The sequence below is a fragment of the Cervus canadensis genome, chromosome 24 (assembly GCF_019320065.1).
Source record: "Cervus canadensis isolate Bull #8, Minnesota chromosome 24, ASM1932006v1, whole genome shotgun sequence".
NCBI lineage: Eukaryota > Metazoa > Chordata > Mammalia > Artiodactyla > Cervidae > Cervus > Cervus canadensis.
The window spans coordinates 31,090,225-31,116,476 of NC_057409.1; the positions used below are offsets into that span (position 1 = coordinate 31,090,225).

At 38.8% G+C, this 26,252-nt stretch overlaps 1 long non-coding RNA gene across 1 annotated transcript in view; it reads right to left on the minus strand.

Moving 5' to 3' along the window:
• Nucleotides 1-26,252, minus strand: part of LOC122426413 — a 95,852-nt gene that overhangs the window by 17,317 nt on the left and 52,283 nt on the right. The window lies entirely within an intron of this gene.

The following is a 26,252-nucleotide window of genomic DNA, read 5'->3' on the forward strand; positions in this document are numbered from 1 at the left end:
TAACACCTACAAGTCTTTGTTTTAGCAATCATCAATGGCAGTTACATTACCTCATTCTAGAACTAAAGAGCTAATACATATTAATCATCAGGTAGCTTATGAATAGGCAACAGATGGTCACTATTCTCCAGAAAGAGTTGCCTCTGCCCAAATTCCCTTTTGACCTTGCCCACCAGACTCAGTCCCAAATTCACCTGGTCCATAGACCCACAGTCTATGACTATTCACTGCCTTCATCTCATCTCACTTTCTGCCACATTTACAACTTTGTTAGAGTGGATCACTGACAAATACGAATTAAGGATATAATAATCATAAAAGGTTTGGATACAATTAAACTAATGACAAATATATGATTTTATTTTTAAAACCAGATTAAGACAAGAGGTGAACTAGGCATTGCTGTTTTTGCTTTCTATCTGAATTCTCTCAGACTTGAATTGCACCAAAAATCCAGCTTCAGGCCAGAGAAATTAAAAACATTTTCACACAAATGCTGCCTCTTCATGGTCCCTATCTGGAGCCCATCCTCAACCCAGAAGGAAGGTTTGTCTATACAACAGATGGAAACCTTGGACTTGGACCTATTTTTTTCCCCACCACTTTATATCTGCTCCCCTCCTCCTCCTGTCAGACTGAAACTGTATTTTGAACCTGGTTTTTCAGAAATTCTTGGGAATTGACTTAGCCATTTCTTCTTTGACTATTGGTTTCCTCTCATATTTTCTTTCAAAATCTTTGCTTGTGAAATTGTCTTATCTACCAAACTGTAACCCGCCTACCTTTCTGTAACAGAGGCTTCCCATTCTTCCTTGTTTTGTTATTTTATTGAAAGCCAAATAAAATTCAGGAAAACACCTCTGTTTCTAAATTTTGATTTACACAAGGATGTCTTTGTAATACTCACTATTTATTGAGGTCCTTCAACACATTTTCTTTTTCTATCACTCAGTACAGATTTGATTTGGGAGTTGGTCTTCTACTAGACTTGCCACAAATTCAAAATATTTATTCCAGCCTCAGAGGTTTGAGAAGCATGAAATCTTGCCTTAAATATTTATCTCCTCGAATGGTGATGCACTCTGAAAATTTCCTAATGTTCCTGTGAATTAAGGACATCTTAAGATCTGTTTCAATGGGGCAATTTTCCTACCCCACATTTGCTTAACTTCATGCATGCAATTTAATATCCTATTTAAGAAGATATAGTCTGTGGGCAAGATAGAAGACAGGAAGAAAACTGATTTATTAAATTTTCAGTCAGTAAACAAAGACTTCCCGTCCAAGCTCTTCACCACAAACACAAATAACTCTAAACTCTCAAATCCATGTTAGTAAATCTAAAACGCCCATTCCCTCCATCACACAGAATGCCTGTCTTTTCCTAGCCTTAGAAACAACTATTTAACTGCTTGTGTAACTGTCACCAAGTTACTATCTTTACCTTATCAGTAAACATTTCTGCTCTGTCATCGGGTTTAGTTATCAGATTTTTCTTCGTTTCGGTTTCTGTATCTCCTCTCACCCCAGGAGACTACATTTCTTCCCATGTGCAGAGGAAGGTCCCAATGGCCCATAACCATAGATGTTATAACCCATGGGTGGTGGAAAAATTAAAGAGAGAACACACAACTCATGTCGCTTTTCCAGGGTTGTTTGAAAGCCTCAGTCATTCATAGACCATTATCTGTGATTAAAAAAAAAAAAAAAAAGCAGGTTCATGCTTTACTTCTATCCAGAGAAATCCACAAAAGAGTGGCCCACCTGAACAGCTATTTGGTCACAAATCAAATCTGCTTGGCAGGACACCTATCCTGTGACTTTGCATTTAGAGGACCCATTTGAAACCAGTGCTTCATTATTTTTCATCTATGTGTGTATGTGCTCAGTCGTTATGTCCAACTCTTTTGTGACCTCAGGGCCTGTAGCCCACCAGGCTCCTCTGTTCATGGGATTCTCCAGGCAAGAATACTGGAGTGGGTCACCATGTCCTACCTCAGGGGATCTTCCCAACCCAGGGATGGAACCCTCATCTCTTGAGTTTCCTGCATTGACAGGCAGATTCTTTACCACTGTACCACTTGGAAGCTCTTTTTGTCTATGGCTTATTACTGAAATATAAGAGGGCTCTCCTAAATGATGATTATTTAGAACCCTCAGTGAACCTTACTTTCAGCTCCTGGATGATGACTTCCTGCTTACTTGCTGTGTCCCAAGATATTTCAAATAAAATGATTTTCATTATATGCCATGTAATCTGAGTTTCTTGTTTTGATTTCATTTTTTATTTAGCTGTGTCAAGTCTTAGTTGTGACAAGACTTAATTTTCAAGTCTTTGTTGCCATACGTGGGCTCTCCTAGTTGCAGTGAACAGGCTTAATTGCTCCACCAGCATGTGTTATCTTAGTTCCCAGACCAGGGATCAAACCCATGTCCCCTGCATTGCAAGGCAGATTCTTAACCACTGGAACATCAGGGAAGTTCCCATAATGTGTTTTAAATTAGACCTTTCTAAACAATACCCTACAACTTTTATAAAAGTCTTATGCAAGCATTTTCACATGATACAAACAGAAAACTAACTTAATTTGAAAACAAGTATATATAGTCCTAAAAGTGCTTTTCTAGTGACAAAGCCTCCACCTTCACAGGAAAAGGAAGAGAACAGACATTTGATGCAACAGACACCTCATTGGTGGTCCCTTAGTCACGTACAACTCTTGCAACCCATGGATGGTAGCCTGCCAGGCTCCTCTGTTCATGGAATTCTCCAGGCAAAAAATACTGGAGTGGGTTGCCATTTCCTTCTCCAGGGGATCTTCCCAACCCAAGAATCAAACCCAGGTCTCCTGCATTGCAGGCAGACTCTTTACTGACTGAGCTATGAGTGAAGCCCCCAGTAAAGCCTTCTTGCCGCTGCTAAGTCACTTCAGTCATGTCTGACTCTGTGCGACCCCCTAGACGGCAGCCCACCAGGCTCCCCCATCCCTGGGATTCTCCAGGCAAGAATACTGGAGCGAGTTGCCATTTCCTTCTCCAATGCATGAAAGTGAAAAATGAAAGTGAAGTTGCTCAGTCGTATCTGACTCTTAGCGACCCCATGGACTGCAGCCTACCAGACTCCTCCATCCATGGGATTTTCCAGGCAAGAGTACTGGAGTGGGGTGCCATTGCCTTCTCCGAAAGCCCTCATTAGCTGCTTTCAAGACATTACCCCAACCTTTCTTCACAGCAATCTTATGAATGATACTGTTAACTCCATTTTGCATATGAGAAACAAAGGCTCAGAAATATTAACTAGCTCAAGTGGCTGAGCTGAGAATCTATCTAATTCTAATGCTCAAGCTGCCTTCTTGGGACATGTCCCTTTTGAAGAAAGTTTCTTCTTTCCTTTTGGAAAAAAAAAAAATCTACCTAGAACAGAAGAGGGAAAAGGTAAGCCAATTCATCATGAATTTGGAAGGAGGGCAAAGCTGTCATTCTCCAAAGCTCAAAAGAATTAAAAAATGTAGTAATAAATTGCTTTTAGTGACATATATAAGGGAAATCATACGAGCAACAAGTTCATGATTTTGTTTAAATAATATGAATGCCAAACATATAAATGTTTATCACAGTCCCTTTTTTATTAGAGTTCTACATGGACGGATTTTTTTTAAATGATCATTATACACATCTGCTCCACATCTGTAGTCTGTCTACAACTTTACCGCTGGTGGCCACAGTGAAATCACACCATCTCTCTCCACTGTTAGGTAAATCTGAGAGGCCTCCCCACTGAGCATAGTGTTAGGGAACAAAATGGAAGGAAAATGAGTGTTTGGGCATATGGCATGGAAGACCTAGGGCAGTCTGTAGAAGAGAAATTGAGAATCCAGAGAGTACCTAACATTTCAGATGGTTGAGGTATCCTAGGCAACAGAGCTATAGAAATACCCTGGAATAAGTACATTTATAGATAGTAATGTTAAGATTTTGAGTTAGAAGGCCCAATCTGTCTATAAACTGTTCTATAGTTAATTGTTTTCTTTTTTTTTTTAAGATTTATTTATTTTTATTTTTTGGTTGTGTTGAGTCATCGTTGCTAAACACAGGCTTTCTCTAGTGGCGGTGAGTGGTGGCTACTCTTCATTGCAGTGCTCAGGCTTCTCATTGCAGTGGCTTCTCTTGTTGAGGAGCACAGACTCTAGGCACACAGGCCTCCCTAGTTGTGGCACATGGGCTTAGTTGCTCTGTAGCATGTTGGATCTTCCTGGACCAAGGATTGAACCCATGCCTCCAGCATTGGCAGACAGATTCTTAACCACTGCACCACCAGGGAAGCCCCCTGTTTTTATTGTTGTTTTTCAACTTTAGTCTACAATCTGTGAGATGATAATTTTGTTGTTGTTGCTTAGCTTCTAAGTTGTGTCCAACTCTTTGCGACCCCATGGACTGTAGCCCATAAGGCTCCTCTGTCCATGGGATTTCCCAGGCAAGAATACTGAAGTGGGTTGCCATTTCCTCCTCCAGGGGATCTTCCCAACCCAGGGATCAAATCCATTTCTCCTGCATTGCAGGCAGATTCTTAACCACTGAACCACCAGGGAAGGCAAAGACAATAGTTATCACTGTGTTTATTCAGATTAAACTGTGAGTTAAATCATCAATCCACAGAATTAGAGAGACCCAACCCACTGGATTGAACAAAATGCCTCTATTATTTCCCTAAGACTGTTAAATCTACATTACTTAAAATGAAAGACTTAAATATACACTTATGAGTCAGTGTAAATTATATCTAATGTGCAGGACAGAACAATGGCCCCTAAAGATGTTCATGTCCTACTATCTGGAACTGATGAATGTTACCAGGTTGCACTGGCAAGAGGAGTTAAAATTCCTGCTCAGCTGACCTAGAGATGGCGATTAACCAGGTGGCTCAATGTAATCTCAAGGGTCCTCATCAGACAAAAAGGGAGACAGAAGAGAGAGGGTCAGAGTGAGTTGCAGTAAGAAAGACTTGATTGACACTAGTTGATTTTGAAGATGGAAAGGAGCCATGGGCAGTTTCTAAAAGCTAGAAAAGGAAAAAATCTACAGATTCTTACTAGAGTCTCCGGAAGATAACACAGCCAATTTTTAGCCCAGTGAGACCCATTTCAGATGTCTGACCTCCAGAGCGGTAAAGTAATAAATTTGCATTGTTGCAAGTAATTAAGTTTGCAGTTTTTTTTTTTTTTAAACAGTAGCAGAAGGAAACTAACATACCTACTACAATCCTCCCTCTGATTCCAGGCAGGATTGGTTTCAGGAGGTCCAGAGCATTCCAAAATTAGAGGATGCTCAAGTCCCTTATATAAAATGGGAGAGTACACGAAGAACCTACAGTACAGCACGTGGAACTTTGCTCAGTGTTATGTGGCAGCCTGGATGGGAGGGGAATTTAGGGGAGATACAGGTACATGTATGGCTGAATCCCTTTGCTGCTCACCTGAAACCATCACAACATTGTTAATCAGTCATGCCCCAATACAAAATAAACAGTGAAAAAATAAAGAGATAAAATGGGGTACTCAGTAGGTAAAGAATCTGCCTGCAATGCAGGAGACACTGGTTTGATCCCTTGGTCTGGAAGATCCCCTGGAGAAGGGAAAGGCTACTGACTCCAGTATTCTGGCATGGAGAATTTCTTGGACTGAATAGTCCATTGGGTTGCAAAGAGTTCCACACAACTGAGTGACTGTCACACAACGGTATTCTGAAACAAAATGTTAATGAGTATAAACGTCTAAGAATACTGACTCATAAATATACTTATATTTTAGATACTGACGAAAGTATTGTTGATTCCCAAAGGAAGTTTAGGGCATTTAAATGCCATTAAAGATGTTAAAAGAGGGTAGAGAGACAAAACAATGAAGTAGGATGTAGACCATTGGTAATTGTTGAATAGTGGATGATACATGGGGCTCATTATACCATTCTACATACTTTTCTGAATGTTTAAACACCTTTATAACCAAGTTTAAAAACATTTTTACATCCTCCACCTAATTAAATAACTTTAAGAAGGAGCCCTTTAAGCAAAGCCAGTACTATATTAAACAAATACTCTCTATTTCTTTTCCTAGAATGAAATATGAAAGGCAAAAATCTAAACCTTTTCTCTTGTGATTTAATATGAAGCCTTTGCCATTGTTTTACTTCCACTGGAGATAATATATACCACATTTTCCTAGCAGATGACTCGCTTTCTGATTAAGTTTGAAAAGCAAAACTCTCTGTGTCTACTCACAGAGAATTATGTGAACATTTTTGGTTCTATTAGCATAAAGAAATACTCCTAGTGATGAGATTAGAATGTGTGAAATCAGAATGCAATGGATCTGTATGATAAAAATCAGAAGAACATAAAAATATAGCATTGCATGATGAAAAAGTATAATACTATTTCTGATAAGTGTAATAATTAATCCCACTTTTGCTAGCATTATGTGAAAATTGATATTCCAAGTCATGTGATGCATTCTATCAGAGTTTGAAAAATAGATAAACAGAAACTAAGTTTCTATGAGATTAGTACAAAAAAGAAATAGAAATTTTCCAAAGAATTGGGTGAGTTTTATGACTTCTTGGAGATAATCAAATAACCAACATGATGAGCTACTATAAAGTAGACATTTTTATTTTTTTAATTATTGAATTGATTAGCCACTTATGGTCTGGGAAAAGGAGAAATATTTAAATCATATTGGCTCACACAGAAAGTTTTGCATAGAAGCAAGCCTACTTGTAAATCCATTAGAAGAATTAGCCAATTGGAATAAAAAAGGAAAAAGAAGGTCTGTGCTTCTTCTTTGGGCCAGTATAGCTCTGAGCGTCTTGGTGCCTACATAATTTTATTATCTATTGTATATTTTTACATCTCTACTGTCTCTCGATAGTCCCTTTCCTTATATCAAGGTTGCAGCAGTATATTTCAGAGAAAGTAGAGTATCATTCTAAAAAGTTTACATCTAAAATCTTTATGGAAATCATGTCTCCTTGTCTTAATTTTACTTGTTCAGTGGACAGTAGATCATAGATTCTGATTCTTGGCCTTTGTCTATACTTATTCCTCAAAATAAGTCTCTATTCTTACAGATTTATACATCATCATGCAACATTAGGAAATGTAACATAAATTTTCTCTTCCAATTCCCAGAAAATGTAAGACCTAATTAAAAAAAAAATTCTATATTTAAATGGCTCCAGAAAGGTTTCTACAAATTCAACTGTTACCATTTTATCTTTTTATCACCACCACCTAGAAGCATTCCCTACATTTGATCTATGCAGTGTGAGAACTTGGCTTCTGGTTGTCTTTGATGAAGATGGAAAACAGCTGGTAACCATTATATATTTATATACCTTCAAACACTGAAAGACTGTTATTAGGTTACCTTTCTTCCCTTTTCCAAGATAAGCAAGTCCTATGTCTTTAACTCTTTCTTATAAGTTTCATTTTTCAACCCTTTCATCAACATCCATCTTCCATCCATCACCAACATCTTTTGAATCCTCTCGAAATTTCAGAGTTCTCTTAAGATGTGGGGCCCCAAACTGGAAAGTACTTCCTTACAAATTTCCCAGTGCTGAGGAAGAGAAAGTACCATCTATTTATCCATCTGTCTATTTAAAGTTAAGTGATCATGGACGGGCTGCCACCATAGGCTGGGTATATTTTGGTGCTCAAGTAGCATGAACATCAAAGGCGAAAAAGCCTGCCTGTTTTTCTTAAGCTCTTGGCTTCAGCGAGACCACACCTAAAAGGGACCTTAAGACTAGTCTAAAACCAAATAATAGACAATGTCTGGTCTAAATCAAAGACAGAGGTTTTCTTCTGACTCAGAATCATTATCTTTGAAACCACTTTTTCTTACATGGTTAAAGTCTGATTATCTAATTCTACTAGGGGGTGGGGTGTAGGGCAAGGGGTTGTGTGTGTGTGAGACAGGGAGAGACAGAGAGACTGAAACAGTTCTTCCTTGTTCATATATCTTTGCCAGTCTTAAAATGCAGATAGTTTCCTTATGAACACATATCAGGCTTATTTGTTTTATTTCATAAAAGAAGCTAAATTGTCTAGCCAAATTTCCCATATTCTAAAGCAGGAAGTTTATTCCATTCTCCTTTTAATTTTTCTGCCCACTGTCTCTGATGCTCACCTCCTTTGAATGGTCTTTTCAACTCATTCACTTTGTTTTCCCCTCTTTCCCTTTATTTTCCTGTTCGGTTTCCCTCCCTCTCGTTCATCGTATCTAATATCCACATACAACAACTGTGAATGAAGCAGAAAGGATCTGGTAAAAATATGAGGGTGGGGTGGGGGAGGAGAGCTTTAGTTAAAGATAGAAAGTTGCCACAATCCACCTCTGAAAACATCAAATAAGGATGCTGGTATTCGGTGCGCATAATTAGGAAGTAACAGAGAAGACAGGAAATAAAGTTTTGTGACATCAAAAAAATGTCACAGCATCCCAGACTCAATCTTCTGACAGTTCAAAATTTGAGACGCTTATATTTCTAAGATGAGTCGAGTTGTATTTCAGAAAAAATAAAGTTTGGAATTAAGCAGTCCATTTTTTAAAAAAAAAAGAAAGAAAAGAAAAATTCTCTCCACAGCCTGGGGGAGAAAAATCTGCTAGATTCTCCACTTCAAAAAGAAGCTCTATTTATTAATGTGGCGAAAGTGAGAATTAAGCCCAAGAGTCAGAGGAAGAGAGAGAGGCACCCCAGCTCTGACAAACCACGGCCAGGCTGGGTATTCACAGCCAACCTGTTTGGCAAACTGGTGTCTGAAAATATTATGTCTCAAGTGTAGGAAGCACTGCAGGCGGACAGTTTGCGGTGTTATCAGACAAAAATCTCCATGTACCTGGACTCCGTGTCCAAGTCTCTTCAAGCTCCAGGCTTCGCACCAAGTTATGTCAACATATGACTCAGAAGAGGCGGAAAGGGGAAAAACAGGCACAAAGAAGGCAAAGCTGAGGAGAAAAAGAGCAAATACAAACATAAGCCAAAGTAAGCCAGCTTGGTTCTGAGGAGAACTGCAAATACATTTTTTTTTTTTAAACCAGTCAAAGGTAACAGGGAGGGATGAATGTGCATCTTCCCCTGACTAGACCTTTCTTCTCATCTCAGGGGAACGAAGAGATAATCAAAAAAATGTGTAAGATATAGAAAGAGAATTAACATTGCCCTTTAATGAAAACCAATTATTGCCAGGAAGTGCCAGAAAGTGCCAACTATTTGTATTCTAGTCTCTCAGCTCCAGTAGGGGACTTGTGTAAGGTTTTTTGAGCAGTTTATAAAGAAAGCTCATTCATTGCTATTAGAAAATGATATTGAGGAAAATCAGACCTTTTGTTTGGGGATAAACTCCTGGACATAAGTCTCTCCCATCCCTCAACATCAGATACTAGGCATTAACACTCACCTGAAATATCATCTTGGTTAATTTGAGGATCAAATTGCACTCCTTTAAAATGAACTCACCAGTAATATAAAAAAATCTTCCGTGAAATAAGAAAAAAAATTTTTAAGATTTTTTTTATGTGTATCATTTTTAAAGTCTTTATTGAATTTGTTACAACTTTGTTTCTGTTTTATGTTTTGGTTTTCTGGCCACAAGGCATGGGGGATCTTAGCCCCCTGACCAGGGATCAAACCCACACCTTCTGCGTTAGAAGGTGAAGTCTTAACCACTGGACAGCCAGGAAAGTCCCAGAAAGCTTTTATTTCTCCTATCTGTATGGTCAGAGTTATCACCAACAGAAAATGCTGACAGAAAAGAAAAATTTTTTACATTTCTTTTCCAGTATACAATAGCAATTATGTTCCAGTAAAAGGGCAGTGATTTCTGTTTCAAGTGCCAGTGCTAAATAAAGCCAGTGCCTGGGTCTGAACAAAAAGTGATGTTTTGCAGACTGTATAACTTATGATGTGTACTCAGTGAGGCCATCAGCATACCTATAGAGTGAATAAGTCCCTGAATCAGTCTCCTGGAAAAAGGAGGGTATGACACAAAAAATGCCTCGAGAATTTGACCTATTTTTCCAGACAATTTAGAAAAATCCAGTGTTCTTTAGCTTAATATAATAAGCAGTGCAATCTCAAATTTGGAGATTATTTGAGATCAAGTAATCTCAAATATATTTAATAAAATCTTATGTCCTGATCCTCCTGGCTCCTCAGACACAGTCAACCACATAAATACCAGAATATAAAGAGGAGGTGAATGCTAGATAGGGGTGGAAAGACGGCAAATTCCATTCTGCTAGGAAAGACTGGTTTAAGAGTTTAAAATTGTATTTGGAAACTAAGAAGACATTTTAATAGATTTTTTTTTCTCTTAAAAGTAAAAAGGAATATTTTTGATCTTCTTTTGTATATTTTATACAAGAGTCCTAAATACTTCACAGGTGTTTCTAGCAATATTCTGTGCTATGAGAAAAAAAAAGGGGGGGGAGGGTAATGAATGTTAATGATTATGAAATATTAATGACCCAAGGAGTCATATGTAATAAAACCCATGTTGCCCAATCTGATAAACTGAGAAGGGCAATAAATGTGACTTTTCTAATTTTAACTACAGTATAATTATAGAATAACAGAGAAGGCAATGGCAACCCACTCCAGTACTCTTGCCTGGAAAATCCCGTGGACAGAGAAGCCTGGTAGGCTGCAGTCCATGGGGTCGCGAAGAGTCGGACACGACTGAGCGACTTCACTTCCACTTTTCACTTTCATGCATTGGAGAAGGAAATGGCAACCCACTCCAGTGTTCTTGCCTGGAGAACCCCAGGGACGGCGGAGCCTGGTGGGCTGCCGTCTATGCGGTCGCACAGAATCGGACACGACTGAAGCGACTTAGTAGCAGTAGCAGCAATTATAGAATAAAATGAGTTGTGAATCCAATCTCTTCTTTAGGACTTTTGTTCTAGACATGTTTTCCTTAAGAAACTTGGGAACAAAGGGTGCCCGTGAACTAATGTGAAAGCAGATTCTAATGAGAGTAGAAGGCCATGCTGGGGTTAGCCCGTGAGAAAGAGACCAACCACATGTCCTGTTGTAGCAACATCACTACTACTCTGTACCCAGACTGTGCCAGCCTGACGGGTATGTGATGGCAAAGTCAGTGGTTCAGACACCCCATAGTCACTGAGCATATGTGCTCAGTCATGTCTGACTCTTTGCGATTCCATGGACTGTAGCCCGCCAGGCTCCTCTGTCCATGGAATTTTCCAAGCAAGAATACTGGAGTGGGTTGCCATTTCCTTCTCCAGGTGCTCTTCCTGACCTAGTGATCGGACCCATGTCTTTTGCGGCTCCTGCATTGGCAGGCAGTTCTTTACACACTGCGCCACCTGGGAAGCCCACTGAGACTCCACATATATCCCCATGCATGTTGAGGGTAATGGCTGACTATGGCTGATAGAATCTGAGACTTTCTGCTTCCAAACTGCAGTGTTTAGAGTACTGACTGCCCTGTGGTAGACCTGCTCAACTTTGCTTGAGTTTTTTATAAATTGCTATTCCAAATTTTTCAGAACTTGAGAAAGGGAGGTTTGAAACTGATGTGTGTGTGTGGGAAAAAAATGACTACTGGGTGATGCACATCCATCACCTTATTTTGTAGAACTACAGTGCTACAAAATAATAAGCAAAGGTTATAAACACTGCTCTGGAAACTGAACAGGTCCTGTGTTTTAAATGACTGTTCTAGAGCAAATAGAAAGAATTTCTGCCTGTGTACCGGCAGTCTGGTATGCACGTAGAGCAGAACTTTCAAGCATCATTAGCAAATAAAAATAGAGGACCAAAAAAATTAAGTTACATGACATGGTGCCTAGCTACTTGTAGAATCTTAATCAGTGTTTCTTGGATAGGTGGTCGAGTAGATGGATGGATGGAAGGAAAGAAGAAAGGAAAGAAAGAAAGAAACGATTACCATCACCCCAACAGTTTGGGAGTCAACATTTTCATTACTATCTAGAATAAATATTTGCCTTTGGACATCAAAGGGAGAGGTTGCGGGAAGGGACAACTGTCCTCCTCCGAAATCCTGTTTCTCTCCTTGTTCACTAACCCCAAATAAGAGGGGGCCTGGGGTGGATGGGTTCAGGATAAGGACAACTTGGGGGCATGGTAACTTATAGAAAATGTTCTGAAGGAAAGGGCTTCAGGTTTGGAATTTGGATCTCAGATATTTCTACCCCTCTCTAAGTAATAGAGCCACAGATTCCACTTTGTTTGCAAATTCTAGCCTATGAAGGGTAGAATCTTCAAGAATGGGAGGCCACTTAAACAGCATAAGCTGTTCAAAACCTATTAGAATGAGGGCGAGGGACTGGGAGATAGTATCTGAATAGGACTGTGAAGAATAAATTGGGAGTCTGCCACTCAGACAGGAGGGCAAAGGACATTACCGATGGAAAGCTATATACGCAAATACATGGAGGCATAAATGATGGGTCAGGTGTAGAAAATAACTAGCCCATCTGTCCTCTCAGAACTTGGGATGATGGCACAGAAGCTAAGACTGAAAAGAAGCTGTAGCCTGTGAAGGGCTATGCATCTCAAGTTAAGGAGGCTGGAATTTATTCTGTAACTAATAGAAGAGAGATGTGTTCAAAACTTAGATGCTTTTTAAGAAATAAGAAATGACTTTGTATCATGTACAAGCTGCCTTATAGACATCGCTTTTTATTTCAGAACAACTCCACAAAGTAAGTCTTGTATCATTCAGATTTACAGGCTATGTCAAAAACTGAGGTCAGCATTGAGTCACTTGCATGGAAGTGCTAAGGTGGGAACCTGGGTCTTGCTTCAGGCTCATGATCTTCTCATTGTACTATGTTGCCTACTGTGCTATGATGATGTAGAGGATAAATGGGAAAGGAAACAGTAGAGGCAATGAGACATATTAGGAGGCTATTACACTGTTCAGGGAAAATAAAAACAGATTCATAGTTAACTAGCTCTAGGATAAAGAAGATTTCAAAAAACAAAGACCAAAGGAAAGAGATTTTCAAGAAAAAGGGATGAGATTTAACATGACAAGTCCCTGATGGCTCTTTCAAGAGACTTCCAGAAGAGAGGCAGAAGATAGGGTGGGAGATGAGGGGTATGAGCCAGATCACAGTGGCTGGCAGAGTAAATGGGCGATGATAGTATAGAAATGGTTTGAAAGTATGCTTTAGAGCCTTCTGTACTATCTTCTCTAAGTCCTTTCATATCACTTCTAGGACCACTCATCATAATTGTTTGAGATCAGAATAATTTATGTTTTCAGAAACTATGTTATGCTTAGAGAATCTTCTACTTCTATTTGTCATCAAAATATACTGGAGGAGAGATGCTGTCTCATAAAATTAAGAGTTAATTTCTGAGATATTCAAAGCTGTGGAAAAGTCCTGGCTTCAGTAGGATGGTAACAGATTTCTCATGACATCTCTGAATATTGCACTAAGAAATATACATGTGTCATTCTACCTATATCCAGGCCAGTCACTGTAGTACTCCAAATTAGAGATGAACCTTTTGCTCTAAAGAAAAATATAGAGGAGCTATTTGAGGTCTTAGTACCACTGAATAAATTGTGTATTCTATAGGCTTCCCAGGTGGTGATAGTGGTAAAGAATCTGTCTGCCAATGCAGCAGATGCAAGAGACCTGATTTCGATCCCTGGGTTGGGAAGATCCCCTGAAGAAGGAAATGGCAATCCACTCCAGTATTCTCATCTGGAAAAATCTTATGGACAAAGGATCCTGGTGGGTTACAGACCATGGGGTTACAAAGAGTCAGACATGACTGAGCACTTGTCAGCAGCAGCATGGACTTATTTAATTATGCTCTTACTAATGCTTCATATTCAACTCTATAGCGATTATAAAAGGACTCTGCAGAAAGACCTTAAGAAGTTCACATATGTAGTATTTGTACTTAATAAACTTCTTAGTATCTTTAAGGTAAGATATTTGCAAAAATTGGCCTTGTCTATTAATGTGTGTGTGTGTGTGCATGCATGTGTGTGTGTGTGTGTGTGTTAGTTGCTCAGTCATGTCCGACTCTTTGCAACCCCATGGACTGTAACTGTAGCCCGCCAAGCTCCTCTCCCCATGGGATTTCCCAGGCAAGAATACTGGAGTGGGTTGCCACTCCCTTGTCCAGGGGATCTTCCTAGGTATCAAACCCCAGTCTCCCATGCTGCAGACAGATTCTTTACCATCTGAGCCATCAGGGAAGCCCTGTCTATTAACAATTGATCATTAATGATATGGCTGTAGATTACAAATTATCAATGATCCAGAAGTAGTTTCAATTGTTTTTTAGAATGTCTGTTATTTTTCAAATCCTTGAATTTCCTAGAACTCTAGAGTTTTTTCCCCCAGAGATCTTACAAAGGCCCTATATCTAAATATCAATCAGAACACAGAAATTACTCTAGATGTTTCCAACAGAGGAGTTTAATACAGTAAATCGCTACACTGTATATGGAAGCTGACAGAAGGCAAGTAAAGGATGGTGACAAAACCAGAGGTTAGAAAAGAGGTAGCCACAATCACTAGGAGAAAGGGAGATATCAGTGTCACTGAAGTTTCAAAGCCAAGTCCCAATGCCAAGTGGGACAATGGTGGGGAACGCAATGGCAGCTAGAGCCACAGAAGAGACAAAGGAGAGACAGATTTGTTGCTCAAAGCAGAGAGAGGAGAAATCTCTTATTTTCTCCCTTTCTCCTGATCTCCAGTCTCTCATTTGTATTTCCTATCAGCTTAATCTCTCCCAATGGCAGAGTGCAAGGGAATCTGAGAAGTGGCGCTCCCTCCAGCATGTAGAAGGGCAGGGAATATATTTGAAAACAAAACAGACAAATGACTGGAGAAAGGCACGAATATTTAAGCAATATGTCAGTTATGGGCTCAATCAGAAAGCCTGAACTCAGAGAAAAACTCATAAATAGGTAGAGAAGAAGAATCTTGTTTTCACAGTTTCCCATAACCACTGATAATGATAAAATTCTGATGTATTTTAAAGAAAGGGAAAAAAATGCTAATAATCTCATAAAAGGAGAGCATAGTGGGCATCCAAATAATGAGGGAATTTTTGGAATGAGCACTTCCATTGGCACCTTCTTGGGTTACCCTATCCGGCTATCAGCATGTCGCCAACTGAGGTAAGTATTATGTGCAACACCAGATGTGATCCAAAGCCAAGCAAAACTGACCTTCCCTGGGGCTCCACACTTCCTACTGTCAAGTCTGCCATTCCTGGGTTGCTTCATAACTTATTGGAAATACCATTCTATGGGGCTGGTCTCAGAAAAATGTTGCTTTCTGGGATGTTGTAGCGTCATTTACTTTCCAGTCAAAATTGGTTTCTTATGTTAACAATAAACCACAATTTCCTATTAATTATTCTTCAGCTTATGTGAAGATGCTATGCACCATAAAAATAATAACAATGGTGGCTAACATTGAGAAATGCTTCAGAGAATACCACTGACATAATGAGTTCATTCCACAAGTCAAAATCTCCCAGCTGCTCAATTTTCTTTTTTTCTTTTTCTGATTTTTAAAAAAATTTATAAAGCAATTGTATTTTTTTTCTTTTTTATTAATTTTTATTGAAGTGTAGTTGCTTTACAATGTTGTGTTAGTTTCTGGATTTAATCTGTCATAGGAATACATATATCTCCGCTTTTTTCTATTTCCTTCTCATTTAGGTCACCACAGAGCATTTAGTGGTGTGCTCAATGTGTGTGCTCAAAAACAGAGTGATAAAAATCACAAATGCACAACTAACTACAGTTCTGTAACTACACTGTTAGCCACATTTAACATGATTCTGAGGGAACCAGACTGACCTTACATACAAGTCCCCCTCTCCCGCAAAACTGAATGAAAAAACAAAGTCAGCATCTATTAAACCAGTGGCCACGTAGTAAAAACTGTACATTGTTGTCCATTCATTTAAAAAGCAAAGTCACTAGGATGGTATAAAAGTGATAACCAGTGCCTTTGTAACTGATGATGAACACTTGTTCTCTAAGGTTGAGAATTATCTCCACTCTCTCTGCATAACCAGGGATAAGATGCAAAAGACAGTGAGGAGGTAGGGGCAGGCCCTAGCAGGGACCCCAGTGCTGCGGGCTTTATCATTGGCACTCTTCTCAGAGTGGTCAGTTGCACTATATTCAAACTCCAAAGGACATTAGTTATCTATTTTATAGATAATTAGATAATGATAATTATCTATAGATACATATAATTATCTATAATTATAGATAATAACTAATTAACCATTTGTTATTTATTTTATATGTAGTAGCATATATGTCAGTCCCAATCTACCAAAGCATCCCACTCCTCATACCCCCCTTGGTAACCATAATTTGTTATCTATATCTGTGACTCTATTTCTGTATTGCAAACAAGTTCATCTCTACCATTTTTCTAGATTCCACATTTAAGCAGTATTATACAACATTCATTTTTCTCTTCCTGACTTACTTCACTCTGTATGACAGCCCCTAGGTCCCCCCATGTTTCTGCAAGTGGCACTTTTGTTCCTTTTCATGGCTGAGTAATATTTGGTTGTATATGTGGGCCACATTTTCTTTATCCATTCCTCTGTTGATGGATATTTAGGTTTTCTCCATGTCTTGGCTATTATAAATTGTGCTGCAATCAACACTGGGGTGCATGCATCCTTTCAAATTATGGTTTCTGCCTAAGAGTGAGATTGCTGAGTCATATAATAGCTCCATTTTTAGTTTTTTAAGGTACCTCCATACTGTTCTCCATAGTGACTGTACCAATTTATATTCCCACCAATAGTATACATTTTCTCCACACATTCTCCAACATTTATTTTTGTAGAGTTTGTGATGATGGCCATTCTGACTGGTGTGAGGTGATACCTCATTGTAGCTTTCATTTGTATTTCTGTAATAATTAGTGAAAGTCTCTCATAACAGAAAAGAATGTGAAAAAGAATGTAGGCATATATATACATGCATATTGAGGCTTCCTTGTACAGCAAGGAGATCGAACCAGTCCATCCTAAAGGAGATCAATCCTAAATATTCGTTGGAAGGACTGATGTTGAAGCTGAAACTCCAATACTTTGGCCACCTGATGCAAAGAGTTGACTCATTGGAAAAGACCCTAATGCTGGGAAGGATTGGAGGCAGGAGGAGAAGGGGACGACAGAGGATGAGATGGCTGGATAGCATCACCAACTCGATGGACATGGGTTTGGGTGGACTCTGGGAATTGGTGATGGACAGGGAGGCCTGGCATGCTGCAGTTCATGGGGTTGCAAAGAGTTGGACACGACTAAGCGACTGAACTGAACTGAACTGAATAATTAGTGATGTTGATCATCTCTTCATGTGTTTGTTGGCCATCTGTATGTGTTCCTTGGAGAAATGTCTATTTAGGTCTTCTGCCCATTTTTTGATTTTTTTTTCACCAATACAATATAAACCTCATTTGAAGTAATACAAATATAATACAAACCTAATTTGATTATCATTATACCGATATACACAATGTTGAAGACACATATTTGGTGGTCATGATGTGTTCTCTACTTGCCTAGAGTACTACAAAAATAATAGTATGGAACCTTAATGTCCAGAACTGTCACAGGACATCCCTGGAGAGACTGTGACACTTTCAGAGAAAGTGCTGATGATAAAGATGTGCTTGGAGCATATCTTCTGCCTGAACAAGTTTGATGATTAACTTCACAGAAGCCTAAAATGCTTTACAATGGTGAAAAAGGGGAAATTCTTAAGGAATTCAAGACACTCAATCATTCACTCACAAAATAGCAGTAACAGTTAACATTTCAGTTCAGTTCAATTCAGTCACTCAGCCGTGTCCTACTCTTCGCGACCCCACCGACAATAGCACGCCAGGCCACCCTGCCCATCACCAACTCCCAGAGTCCACCCAAACCCATGTCCATCGAGTTGTTGATGCCATCCAGCCATCTCATCCTCTGTCATCCCCTTCTCCTCCTGCCCCCAATCCCTCCCAGAATCAGGGTCTTTTCAAATGAGTCAGCTCTTTGCATCAGGTGGCCAAAGTACTGGAGTTTCAGCTTCAGCATCAGTCCTTCCAATGAACACCCAGGACTGATCTCCTTTAGGATGGACTGGTTGGATCTCCTTGCAGTCCAAGGGACTCTCAAGAGTCTTCTCTAATACCACAGTTCAAAAGCATCAATTTTTCAGTGCTCAGCTTTCTTCACAGTCCAACTCTCACATCCATACATGACCACTGGAAAAACCATAGCCTTGACTAGATGGACCTTTGTTGGCAAAGTGATGTCTCTGCTTTTTAATATGCTATCTAGGTTGGGCATAATTTTCCTTCCAAGGAGTAAGCGTCTTTTAATATCATGGCTGCAATCACCATCTGCAGTGATTTTGGAGCCCCCCCAAAAGTCTGACACTGTTTCCACTGTTTCCTCATCTATTTGCCATGAAGTGATGGGACTGGATGCCATGGTCTTAGTTTTCTAAATGTTGAGCTTTAAGCCAACTTTTTCACTCTCTTCTTTCACTTTCATCAAGAGGCTTTTTAGTTCTTCTTCACTTTCTGCCATAAGGGTGGTGTCATCTGCATATCTGAGGTTATTGATATTTCTCCCAGCAATCATGATTCTAGCTTGTGTTTCTTCCAGCCTAACGTTTCTCATGACATACTCCGCATATAAGTTAAATAAGCAGGGTGACAATATACAGCCTTGACGTACTCCTTGTCCTATTTGTAACCAGTCTGTTGTTCCATGTCCAGTTCTAACTGTTGTCTCCTGACCTGCATACAGATTTCTCAAGAGGCAGGTCAGGTGGTCTGGTATTCCCATCTCTTTCAGAATTTTCCACAATTTATTGTGACCCACACAGTCAAAGGCTTTCCCATAGTCAATAAAGCAGAAATAGAGGTTTTTCTGGAACTCTCTTGCTTTTTCGATGATCCAGCAAATGGTGGCAATTTGATCTCTGGTTCCTCTGCCTTTTCTAAAACCAGCTTGAACATCTGGAAGTTCACAGTTCACGTATTGCTGAAGCCTGGCTTGGAGAATTTTGAGCATTACTTTACTAGCATGTGAGATAAGTGCAATTGTGCCGTAGTTTGAGCATTCTTTGGCATTGCCTTTCTTTGGGACTGGAATGAAAACTGACCTTTTCCAGTCCTGTGGCCACTGCTGAGTTTTCCAAATTTGCTGGCATATTGAGTGCAGCACTTTCACAGCATCATGTTTTAAGGTTGGAAATAGCTCAACTGGAATTCCATCACCTCCACTAGCTTTGTTCGTAGTGATGCTTCCTAAGGCCCACTTGACTTCACATTCCAGGATGTTTGGCTCTAGGTGAGTGATCACACCATCATGATTATCTGGGTCATGAAGATCTGTTTTATATAGTTCTTCTGTGTATTCTTGTCACCTCCTCTTAATATCTTCTGCTTCTGTTAGGTCCATACCATTTTTGTCCTTTATTGAGCCCATCTTTGCATGAAATGTTCCCTTGGCATCTCTAATTTTCTTGAGGAGATCTCTAGTCTTTCCCATTCTATTGTTTTCTTCTATTTCTTTGCACTGATCCCTGAGGAAGGCTTTCTTATCTCTCCTTGCTATTCTTTGGAACTCTGCATTCATCTTGCCTTTTCTCCTTTGCTTTTCGCTTCTCTTCTTTTCACAGCTATTTGTTAGGCCTCCTCAGACAGTCATTTTGCTTTTTTGCATTTCTTTTTCTTGGGGATGGTCTGCAGACTAAGAACTGCTATACACACTGCACATCACTTAAATTTTAAACCTTACAGCAACTCTATCATTTTCATTTTAAAGAAACAAGGAAACCAAGGCAATAAAAGACAAATTTTCTTTCTTTTTTTTCTTTTGACCGTGCTGTGCAGCTTATGAAATTTCAGTTCCCTGACCAGGGATCAAACCTGCATCCTTGGCAGTGAAAGTACAGACCCCTAACCACCGGGATGCCAAGGAATTCCCTAGATTAATTTTCTAATCTTAGGAAATAAGAACTTGCCCTAGGGTCACACAATCAGTGTCAGATACAGGAATGAACCCAGGAAGACTGGTCCCAGAATCCATACCATTAAATACTCTACTCTACGCCTATTTCTTCTAAATGGTTATTACATTGTTTTGGCCAGCTTATTGTGGCACTTTCAGAGAATATTTGCCTGAAAGCTTTGGCCTGAAATGTTGCCTGATGAACTGAAATTGATTTAGATATTACAATTGTAGATTACATTGCTCCATGCAAACCTCCTTCTATCCTATAGGGATTATTTTTGCTCAGTGGTCCTTATGGATTTCTCAGGACCACACTAGGAGAAGAACTATGTTGTTGACTCCTAAAAACACCTGGAATTAGCTTTCAGCCATATGAGCTAGTTGCTATAGATTTTTGTAAACAATTTACCTTAATCAAGCTTAAGGGGTTTTGTGGACAGGAATCTTACTTAAGCTGCCAAAACTGGAGAAAGTCAAGCTGAAATGGTGATGCTGACCTATAAGTTAACTGAAATGTTTATCTGAGGAGTCAGTCCACACATCCTGATGGATTTCTTCAGCTCATTCTCTGACTCCAAGGTCAACCACAAGAGCCATTCTACTGCATTACAAATGAGGAAATAACTCTAAACTTGCTGCAACCATATGCTTTCAGCTCACATGAGAACTTGCTCAATAAATAAGAATATTACTTAATTAATACTTTGTATATATTGCTTACTCATCTACACCCTAAAAATTATTTTTTTAGAATTACAGAGATAGATCAAAGTAAGATCTGGCTCATTCTTGCTTCATAAAAGGTACACAGGGGTGACATCATGTTACTATCAAGATGTTCCTCCAAGAGCAGACCTAAAGGAAGCATTTTACTCCAAGCTAATTAGTTATTTTCTAGTTCTAAAGACTCACAAAAATCATAAAACAATAATTCTCTGGCCACTTCCTGTTCTGAAGTAGTCTCACTAGTTTCTCTTCTCAAAGCAATCACAAAAAGGGAAGGAACTCCATATTTAATAAAAGGGAGACATTCTAAGTATGCCAGGAATTGTTAGGGCTAAGCATCAGTTTTTATGATGCAATGGAACTCACATTACATGGCAATGTGATTCTTACAGTGTTAACTATCTTGAAGGCTGTAACAGTTTTCTATGGGTATACACTAAACTACTCCAAAATATAGAGGCTTAAACAATAATAACATTTATTTTGCTCACCAATCTGCAATGTAGGCAGAGCTCAATAAGGATAGCTCATCTCTGCTCCACTTGACATTAGCCTCCTCAGAGGCAAGGGGGCCTGGAATCTTCTGAAGGCTCATTGAGTCACATAAGTGGTGACTGATGAGAGCTGTCAGCCTAGCTATTAACTGGAATTTTAACCAAGACACCTACACATGGCTTCTTCATGCGGCCTAGACTTCCTCAAGACATGGTGGCTGATTCCAAACAGGCAAGTGCCCTGAGCTAGAGAGAGAAAGCCAGACAGAGGCTGGATTTCTTTCTCTGTCCTAACCTTGGAAGTCATGCAATGTCACATCCATCACATTCTACTGATTGAGGCAGTTAGAAAGATGCACCTCGGTTCAAGGGGAAAAAATAGGTCCCACCTCTGAAAGGGGGAGTGCCAATGCCCCAGTGTAAGAAGAGCACATGGACTGGAACATACGTTGGCAGCAATCTTAGGAAAAATAATCAGTCACAAAGGCCTACTAGTTTTTTTGCTCTTGTTTTTGAGTCAGCCCAATCAGAGCAATGCCACTCTGGGAGACTTGCGTTACAGTTTCTAATGCTTTGAGGATGCCCATCAAAGGCTTTTTTCTTCTCCTTTCTGGATTCAAAGAGAAGATTATGTCTTTTTCTCTTCCTCTTACATTGGCAAAACTCCATATAAAATATATGAAAGACTGTAGGGAGCATGATTGGCAGCTATTTGTATTATAGACAGAATCTTATTTTATGTCTGTGGTCTTTAGGATAATTTTTGTAATGAACTAAAGGGGAAATATGAAGTGTTATATGGAAGGTTATATAAATTTATAATAAAGGTTATAAATTTTAATATGATTCATTAGTGTTAAAATATTGTGAAAATTATATTACAAAACACAATTGCTGGATGCCTATACTTTCTTGTTTGGAAATATGGCTATTAGCCTTTTCCTCATATCCTTGGAATGTTGAAAATATTATAAAGCTAAAAAAAAAACCTTTGCATCCAAAGGATAATCATTTTATCTTTAAATTTGCAGGTGATAAATCAGATTCTACCATAGTCAACATTTGCTGACAATACACACCAAGATGATTTGATGAGATTCAGTGTATTGACAGTCGATTCCCAAAGAGCACAAGAACCCCAACAATACAGTCATTCTTAGAGGACTGGTCCCAGAACCCCCATCAATTCAGTTCAGTTCAGTTGCTCAGTCATGTCTGACTGTGACCCCATGAACTGCAGCATGCCAGGCCTCCCTGTCCATCACCAACTCCTGGAGTCCATCCAAACCCATGTCCATTGAGTTGATCCAACCATCTCATCGCTACCAAAAATCCATGTATGCTCAGATTCCTTTCAGTCAGCCCTCCATATCTACAGGTTCTGAATCTGTGGATTCAACCAATCCTGGATTGCATCCCTAGATGTGGAATCCACTGGTAAAGAGGATTGACTGTATTTCAAATCAAAACTGTGTTTATTTGAAGGTAGGATAATTACAAAGCTTCCATGCCTTTTGTAAATATTTTGCTTCCATCTAGATTTCACTAATTGTGCTCTATCATTTTCTATCAAATATTCTGAATTAAGAGGAAAAAAAAATCATGGAATGTATTAAGAAGATCAGGTCTCTGTGACTAACACAAGAGTAAGTCCAACTGAAGAAACCATTGCCTACTCTTAATTCAGAAACCATTACTTAGTGGAAGAAAAAAAAATCTGTTAAAAAAGGAGGGTCGTTAATTCTAACACCTAAGCAGAGAATCTCAAAAAAAAAAAAAGAAGAAGAAGAAAGCAACAACATTTTCAATTTATGGGTATAATTCTACACAACTTCTGACAATAGTAAAATTCTGTCATATTCTTTAAGTTGGTAATTTTGTAAAGAAAGAAACAAAAAGCAGAAATTTCTCTAATTTGCTGCATCTTTTATTGGGGGAAAAGGCTGAAATAGTGTTGTTTTAAAGGAAACATGCTCTGAATATTTGTAGACAAGACCCAAAGGAGGGTTTTTTGTGGAGGTTATTTTGTTTTTGTAGTGTCTGTACTTTTGTCTTTGTAGTGTCTGTACTTTCAAAAATTCCCCTGGTAACTGAATTTTAAAGACTATTGCTCAAACCTGGTAGATTTGAGGCAAATTGTTTATGAAAGTGTTGTGAAAATAAAAAAGACTTGAATAAAGCCATCTTTAAAATTAGCAGCTATGAATTGGAGTGGTTGGAAATTAGAAAAAAAAATAATTCAGCATAGCCAAAATTGTTAGTGAGTCAAGATAATTTTCGCAAGGAGGTGTCTGAATTTGCAGGAAGGAGTGAAAGAATAAACAACTGAGGGGCTCAATTATTACAAATTAATGCAAAATAAATAGCCTGACTGGAATAACCATTACCCACCCACATACTTGCACATATTAGTAATGAGATGTCTGTCAATACCAACCTATAAGTCACTTTTACTCTTTTACAGTTGAACTTTGTCCATGAAGGAATAGAAAAGAAGGCCAAAATATAATAACTTAGGACTCCATGTTTCAAATATTGTTTTAATCTCATATATGTATATTTTTCCCCCAAGATTGAATCAGTGTTTCAAAAAATTGTTCCACCTAAGCATTTAGCTAAACTAATAAAATGGCTATGATCTTTGAAGAAAAGAGAGATAAGGAAGAAGGGAGGACATAGGAGAATAGCAGTGAAATGAAGGAAAGCCAAAAAGAGAGAGAATGATTAGGAAATACAGAGGAGGAGAAACAAAAAAAGGAAGAAGCAAAAAATAAGGATACATGAGTCAGACACTCGCCCACTGCAGCCCACAACTAGATCCAGCCTATTCCCTGTGTGTGTTCTTTTTCTTTCTTATCTTCCATAGCAACCCTAGATAACATGTAACAATGGATGCAATTGTGTGTTTCAATAAGATTTTATCTAGGAGCACAAGTTTCTGTATACCAATAAAGTTTTATGTATGGACACACCAATTTTATGTATCATAAAATATTGTTCTTCTTTTGATTTTTCTCCATTTACAAAAATGTAAAAGCTATTCTAGGGTGGCTTTTGTGAAGCAAGTAGAGTATAGTGATTGTGGCAGAGACTCTACAGCCATTAAAGACTAAAATAATCATTATGTGGTCCTCACAATAAAAGTCTGCAGACCCCTATAAATATTTATTAAATATAGACTGTGTACTCAGTACAACCCTCTATTCTAAGGAGGATACAAAAGAAAAAGAACAAAGATGTGATTTCCATCCTTTGGGACTTACAGGCTAGTTGAAGAAGGGGAAATGGATCAAACAGCTGCCCTGGTAGTTGATTTTTAGGGAAAACAAAAATGGCATTTATATATGGTTTATTTCTTCTTATTCACGCTAAACTTGATACCTCATAAACACTCACAGTATTAGAAAGCAGGCATTTAGAGTACAATTGCATCCTTAAAACTCCTATTTATATCCTTAACTTCCAGTTTAACATTATCAGCTACCTTTTAAACAAACATACAAACTTCGACAAACATGTAACACACAAAAGCACAGCAGATGTACAAAATACCACAAAAGCTTGTACTCGAGTTGACAGTCTAGCAAAACCAATGTCTCAGTAGGACAATGCTAAAAGAGATGAAGATTTTGGCAAAAGATGTATGAGAACATCTGAGGACTAAACATGACTCCTATGTTGGGTTGCTGATTCAAAGGGGACAATATGGGTTACCCTCACTTTCACTTTTCACTCTCCTGCATTGGAGAAGGAAATGGCAACCCACTCCAGTGTTCTTGCCTGGAGAATCCCAGGGACCAGGGACGGGGGAGCCTGGTGGGCTGCCGTCTCTGGGGTCACACAGAGTCAGACATGACTGAAGCGACTTAGCAGCAGCAGCAGCACTAGGCTAAAAAAGAAATGAAATGCCCTAATGCTCTCCTTAAATATTTTCTTTAAAAGTGGTGATTTTTCCACACTCAACAGTTGCACTGTCCAATACAATAGCCACTGACCATGTGTGGTTATTGAGCACTGACACAAGCTGGTCCAATTTGAGATGTGTTGTAATTATAATACATATCCCATGTCAAAGACCTATGATGAAAAAAAGAATAAAAAGTATCTCGTTAGTATATTTTTCTAGATTTTGATTACCTGCTAAAATAATATTCTGTATATATTTGGTTAGAGTAAATATTTTGTTCAAATTAATTTTGCCTATTTTTTAGACTTTTAAAAATGTAGATACCACAAAATTTTAAATTACCTCTGTGTTTGCATTATACTTCAATTGGACAGAGATGCTTCAACATGCTGATTGACCCGATAGATCTGTGTGAAAGAGGTAGATGCATGGCTCATTCCCTCAACTCCATCTTTGTTTAAATGTCATCTAATTAAAAAGGTCACTAAATGTCAACTGTTCTTGTCATTTAGTCACTAAATCATGTCTAACTCTTCTGCAACCCCATGGACTGTAGCCTTCTAGGGTCCCTTGTCCGTGGGATTTCCCAGGCAAGAATAAGAATGGTTTGACATTTTCTACTCCAGGGGATCTTCCTGATCCAGGGATGGAACCTGCGTCTCCTGCACTGGTAGGCAGGTTCTTTACCACTGTGTCACCAGGGAAGACCCTAATGTCAATTACGATTCCTAAATTCCTGACCTCCTTACCCAGCTCTATCTCCTTCCAGTTATATTGATTGTTTCTGGTCTCTTCCCCCGCCTCTACTTCTATAAGGCAGAACTGTATCTGGTTTTCCTCACTGATGCACCCTTAGCACGTAGAACAATGCCTGGTACCTAGTAAACAATTTTTTTTAATATGATGAATGAATGAAAGGTAAATATTAAAAGAAGCTTTGCAAAATATTCTAGTGAAATATCTAGTATGGGAGGCCTTTAGGTAAGTTTGTCAGAGGTGGTACTTTTAAAAAAAATATTTTTCACCCCTTACCAGAGGTTTTATTTTAT